Below are 6,979 nucleotides of genomic sequence, written 5' to 3' on the forward strand. Positions count from 1 at the left end.
AAAATGGCCGCTAGATATTTGGTCACTGCTCCTTCAAAGTGCCCGGGTGGCTGGTCTGTCACGATCGTTGTAAGAGACAGACCAAGGCGCAGCGTGATATGCGTACATCTTTTAATGAGTACTTTTCAACAATAACAAAACAACAAAACGATACGTGAAGTCCTAAGGTTAACAAAACACAAACCTCTCCGGAACAAGATCCCACAAATGACAAGTGCAAAACAGGCTGCTTAAGTATGGTTCCCAATCAGAGACAACAAGACACAGCTGCCTCTGATTGGGAACCACCCTGGCCAACATAGAAACACATGAACTAGAACATGAACATAGAACACTAAACATAGAAACAACATATAAGAGTCCCCAGAGCCAGGGCGTGACAGTACCCCCCCCCCCAAAGGCGAGGACTGCGACCGCGCCAACTAAACCCAACAGTGGAGGGATCCGGCTCCGGGCGTGACTACCACCCTCTCGCTACCCCCCCCGTAGCGCCCCTGATCTGGTCCCGCTGGCTGGAGCTGGACTTGGTGCGAGGGGCAGGAACGGGTCGGGCCGGACTGGGAACACGCACCACTAACTTAGTGCGGGGAGCAGGAACGGGTTGGGCCGTACTGGGAACACGCACCACTAACTTAGTGCGGGGAGCAGGAACGGGTTGGGCCGTACTGGGAACACGCACCACTAACTTAGTGCGGGGAGCAGGAACGGGTCGGGCCGGACTGGGAACACGCACCACTAACTTAGTGCGGGGAGCAGGAACGGGTCGGGCCGTACTGGGAACACGCACCACTAACTTAGTGCGGGGATCAGGAACGGGCCGGACCGGACTGGTGACACACACCACTTGCTTGGTGCGAGGAGCGGGACTGGGTTTCCTCATGAACCTCCGTTCCCTCTGCTGCCTAACCAGTTCCTCTCGCCGTGCCTCTATACTCTCCTTCTCCCTTGCACCTCTGTAATGATCATGCAGTTTAATCAGCTTCTTGATATGCCACACCTGTCAGGTGGCTGGATTATTTTGGCAAAGGAGAAATGCTCACTAACAGGGATGTCAACAAATTTGTGCACATCATTTAAGAGAAATACGCTTTTTTCTGGGATCTTTTTATTTCAGCTCATGAAACATGGGACCAATACTTTACATGTTGTGCTTATATTTTTGTTCAGTGCCTTGAGTGCCACTGAGTTGGTTTTTAACCCCCTCCTACTAAATTTGTATTGTTCCCAGTTATTCAACTTTCACTGCCCAAGCCAAGCTGTGCTGCTTGGTAAACCAACCGCCAGCGTTTCGCTGCCCAACTTCGATTGAAAATAGATGGGCCTCCAATTGTCTAAAAAGCCCTTGAGGGTTAGCTCCTATGAGCCATGGTTCCCTCCTGTCACATCGCTGCTATGATCACCTGATGTCTTAGTCTGCCCTGTGGTCATCCACTGTGGAACAGATGGCAACAGAGTGTGGAGGAGGAAGCCATTGTATGGAGAATAAAGAGCATATCTACTAGCTTTGTTTTCTTCATTATTCAAGTACTCTTGTAATGTTTTGAGTTGCTGGGAGAAATGAGAAAACGCAAACGTACACACACTTTGTAGATATCCCAAGGTATGCCTGAACTTTGTGTTTTTATGTCTGTCTTGACAGGTTTTTGTGTGTATTTTTCAGACTGTAAATTCACCACTACTACTGTAGGCTACATCTGTGGAATGGGAGAGAAAATACAACACCAAAAGACCATACAGATTTACTACATATCCAGGAGATAAGATGGAAATCTGTTTTCATTTCCTTCAAAGTGATCCTCCAGACATAGCTAATCATACACATCCAGAGAGTTCTTATCATTTCTCTTGTTGCTATAAGCTACCTACCAAAGTGTTGCTGCGACTCCACAAAGCCCAGAGAGACAGTGTTAGGAGATATATCTATAGCCAACATTATTTAACTATAAGCATTGATGTCTACTACGATTTCCACCTGTTTATGGCTTATAACTACCCAAGCCATCAGAAATTGAGCATGTCTGTAGAAAGACCTATCTTGATAGAAAAGCACTAGTACATCGGCACTAGTATAGGCCTACTTTAGCGTAGCCTCTTGACCAGTTAAAACTGTTTCCGAAATGGGGTTTAAAGGGGGCTCTTCGTATATATGTCAACTGTTGCTCAGCTTGAATAAATGTAATTAACAAGCTCGGCTAAATTAATCTTCTTCCAAAATGTATTTTTAACACGTTTCAAGCTAATCAGATAGACATAATCAATAATACTGCAGCGAACGGGAAGGGAACTCGGGTCTCCAGTGTGAAAGGCAATCACCCTATGCATCGCGCCAATAGGGTTAACCTACTTGGTGGGAATTGTAACGTGACTCATATAGCGAGGATCGCTACACTCCCCCATCTGAACAGGAAGGTACGTCCCCGTGCTTCAGCTACTCAGCCCCTCTCACATGTCCGGGACGTGCATTCCGATGGCCTCACAGCCGCCATCCAACATCTGACAACAATGGAGAGAGCAGAAAGGAAAAAAATGGTTTCCAGCATGAAAGGCAAACACCCAATGCATCTCGCCAATAGGGTTAACCTAACCCACTTGGTGGGAATTGCAACGTGGCTTATATAGTTAGGATCACTACACAATGTAATTTTGAGATAACCTTATCTATTACTTTTACTCTCCTATTAAAAGTGTGTGACTTGTGCACAGTATGATGGATGTCCTTGCATTTAGCTAGATATTGACTTGAAGCATCCAAAGTGACTGAAGTGTGATGATGTGTGTCGCAGTGTTATCCATCCTGTCAACCCCGGACACAGCGTCACAATTTGGGGACTAACAAAGCCTGTGAAAACAGTAATTGACAACAGTCCCTACAGACAAGCTCCATGCTCTGTAACATTACGTCAGTGATCTACACCATTTCACCCCTCAACAGTTCCCCTGATTGAATTTTAGACTTGTTGTGGTTGTTTCTATCTCTATTTGAAGTTGTGTATGGCTCCAAAGCTTTGTGCTACTGTGCTGTTCAAACCTCAAAGGCACCAGAGTTCTCGCCACAGTATCTCCACAGGCATCGATAGAACTGCTCCATTTGTGAAATTTCCTCCGGTCTAGATCCTGTGGTCTATTGATCTATTGGAGTATCTGTTCTCTGTGTTTTTATCTCCACCTCTCTATTGATGTTATTTCAGGAAGCGCCTGCTCTGATCTTGTAGTTCAACTGCCTTTGTCTTTAAGCATATTTACTCCAGGATCCATCATTTATGCTGTCAGAGTATTTACTTCAGAAAATTAAGCAGCAGAGTAGGAGAGAAACTGCAATGTAGAGAGTAGAGTTTCACGGAAGAGAAGAAATGCAGAGATGAGATTGTGCTGAGGTAGATATGTTTTTGATTTATGTTACGCCTCAGCTGTCTTTTGCATTCATACCAGAGCTTAGAGTTTCTTCAAAATACCATGGCTCGACGCTGCATATCTCAAAATTGCAAACAATAAATAATCCATAAACAGTCCTTTTTATTACGTTTTTATACCTTCAATTTAAGTGACGGAACCTCAAAACATCAAATTACAGCTGCAGGTAATAGGCATTTTACATACAGTACCATTAGTATAATTTTTGCATTTCCAGGGATATAACATGATTTTACTGCAAATAGCTGAAGGAGAACACATTTCACTTGTCATTCGTCACCTTGGCCTCGTTTATGCCTGGTTCTAACATGAATCCTTTGCCCTGATGTTGTCCACATTCTGATTGTGCCCACATTTTCAGACAGGAGTATCAAGTGTATTCATAAAGCCCTTTTTTACATCAGCAGATGTCACAAAGTGCTTATACAGAAACCCAGCCTGAGAGAGCGAGAGAGAGAGAACAAGGTAGCACGTCCGTTGAACAGGTCAGGGCTTTGAGTCAGTGACTCTTTTCACAGAGTGAAATTTTAAATTTGACTCAGCCCCCATAATAGGGTCAGAGGCAGAGAATCCCAGTGGAGAGAGGGGAGCCGGCCAGGCAGAGATGGCAAGGGCGGTTCGTCACTCCAGTGCCTTGCCATTCACTTTCGCACCCCTGGGCCAGGCTACACTCAATCATAGGACCTACAGAAGAAATTAGACTTCAGTAAAGACTTAAAGGTCGAGAGCGAGTCTGCGTCTCTCACATGGATAGGCAGACCATGCCATAAAAATTTAGCTCTATAGGAGAAAGCCCTGCCTCCACCTGATTGCATAGAAATTCTAGGGACAATAAGGAGGCCTGCGTCTTGTGACCGTAGCGTACGTGTAGGTATGTACGGCAGGACCAAATCGGAGAGATGTATAGGAGCAAGTCCATGTAATGCTTGGTAGGTTAGCAGTAAAACCTTGAAATCAGCCACAGCCTTCACTGGAGTAATATGATCAAACTTTTTGGTTCTAGTCAAGATTCTAGCAGTCGTATTTAGCACTAACTGAAGTTTATTTAGTGCTTTATCCGGGTAGCTGGAGAGTAGAGCATTGCAGTAGTCTAAACTAGAAGTGACAAAAGCATGGATTAGCATAATTTTTGGATGTTACGAAGATGGAAAAAAAAACATCCTTGAAATATTATTGATATGTTCATCAAAAGAGAGATCAGGGTCCAGAGTAACGCCGAGGTCCTTCAGTTTTATTTGAGACGATCAAACAGCAGATCTCTTTCATTCCTGGGATCTAGACCTAGCATCTCTGCTTTGTCCGAGTTTTAAAATAAAACATTTGCGGCATCTACTTCCTTATATCTGAAACACAGGCTTCCGGGATAGGCCATTTTGGGTCTTCACTGTTACAGGAGTGGGTCGCAGTTCCGGAACGGCCCATTAGGTGTCATCCTCCGACAACCATAGGCACCTCCTCACTCACAGTCGGGACTAATTATCTGCCTATTGGTGTCACCTGTGGCTATCTGATTCACCTGTGTATTTATGCCCTCACTTCCCTGTGTTCCCTTGCTCAGGTTTCTCTGCTAGTTCCTTGATGTCAAGCAGTACGTATCAGTGTCGGATAACGTGACGGAGTTACAGGTATTCGAGAAGTGTTCTCCCTGTGTCATTGTGTTTTTTCAGTCAGAGTTAGTATTTCGTATTGTTTGTTGTCAGCCTGTTTTTGGGAGACCTATGTGCTCCTCATTTGTTTTCGTGTATAGTCCGTTGTTTTGTATCCTGGCTTTGGGACCACCAGTAAATATCCTTGTTTCACCATCCTTGACTACTGCCTACTGTTTATCCTGCACCGCACCTGGGTCACACCTCACACCAACCCTTACATTTCACAATGTTTTATCGAAATGTACAGCTGTGTCGTCCGCATAGCGGTGAAAGTTGACATTGTGAATCGGAATGACCACCAAGAGGTAGAATATATATACAGTGGGGGAAAAAAGTATTTAGTCAGCCACCAATTGTGCAAGTTCTCCCACTTAAAAAGATGAGAGAGGCCTGTAATTTTCATCATAGGTACACGTCAACTATGACAGACAAATTGAGATAAAAAAAATCCAGAAAATCACATTGTAGGATTTTTTATGAATTTATTTGCAAATTATGGTGGAAAATAAGTATTTGGTCACCTACAAACATGCAAGATTTCTGGCTCTCACAGACCTGTAACTTCTTCTTTAAGAGGCTCCTCTGTCCTCCACTCGTTACCTGTATTAATGGCACCTGTTTGAACTTGTTATCAGTATAAAAGACACCTGTCCACAACCTCAAACAGTCACACTCCACAATGGCCAAGACCAAAGAGCTGTCAAAGGACACCAGAAACAAAATTGTAGACCTGCACCAGGCTGGGAAGATTCAACTGTGGGAGCAATTATTGGGAAATGGAAGATATACAAGACCACAGATAATCTCCCTCGATCTGGGGCTCCACGCAAGATCTCACCCCGTGGGGTCAAAATGATCACAAGAACGGTGAGCAAAAATCCCAGAACCACACGGGGGGACCTAGTGAATGACCTGCAAAGAGCTGGGACCAAAGTAACAAAGCCTACCATCAGTAACACACTACGCCGCCAGGGACTCAAATCCTGCAGTGCCAGACGTGTCCCCCTGCTTAAGCCAGTACACCAATTGTGCAAGTTCTCCCACTTAAAAAGATGAGAGAGGCCTGTAATTTTCATCATAGGTACACGTCAACTATGACAGACAAATTGAGATAAATAAATCCAGAAAATCACATTGTAGGATTTTTTATGAATTTATTTGCAAATTATGGTGGAAAATAAGTATTTGGTCAATAACAAAAGTTTCTCAATACTTTGTTATATACCCTTTGTTGGCAATGACACAGGTCAAACGTTTTCTTTAAGTCTTCACAAGGTTTTCACACACTGTTGCTGGTATTTTGGCCCATTCCTCCATGCAGATCTCCTCTAGAGCAGGGATGTTTTGGGGCTGTCGCTGGGTAAAACTGACTTTCAACTCCCTCCAAAGATTTTCTATGGGGTTGAGATCTGGAGACTGGCTAGGCCACTCCAGGACCTTGAAATGCTTCTTACGAAGCCACTCCTTCGTTGCCCGGGCGGTGTGTTTGGGATGATTGTCATGCTGAAAGACCCAGCCACGTTTCATCTTCAATGCCCTTGCTGACGGAAGGAGGTTTTCACTCAAAATCTCACAATACATGGCCCCATTCATTCTTTCCTTTACACGGATCAGTCGTCCTGGTCCCTTTGCAGAAAAACAGCCCCAAAGCATGATGTTTCCACCCCCATGCTTCACAGTAGGTATGGTGTTCTTTAGATGCAACTCAGCATTCTTTGTCCTCCAAACACGACGAGTTGAGTTTTTACCAAAAAGTTATATTTTGGTTTCATCTGACCATATGACATTCTCCCAATCCTCTTCTGGATCATCCAAATGCACTCTAGCAAACTTCAGACGGGCCTGGACATGTACTGGCTTAAGCAGGGGGACACGTCTGGCACTGCAGGATTTGAGTCCCTGGCGGCGTAGTGTGTTAC

The sequence above is a fragment of the Coregonus clupeaformis genome, unplaced genomic scaffold, assembly GCF_020615455.1.
Source record: "Coregonus clupeaformis isolate EN_2021a unplaced genomic scaffold, ASM2061545v1 scaf0133, whole genome shotgun sequence".
In the NCBI taxonomy this organism is placed as follows: domain Eukaryota; kingdom Metazoa; phylum Chordata; class Actinopteri; order Salmoniformes; family Salmonidae; genus Coregonus; species Coregonus clupeaformis.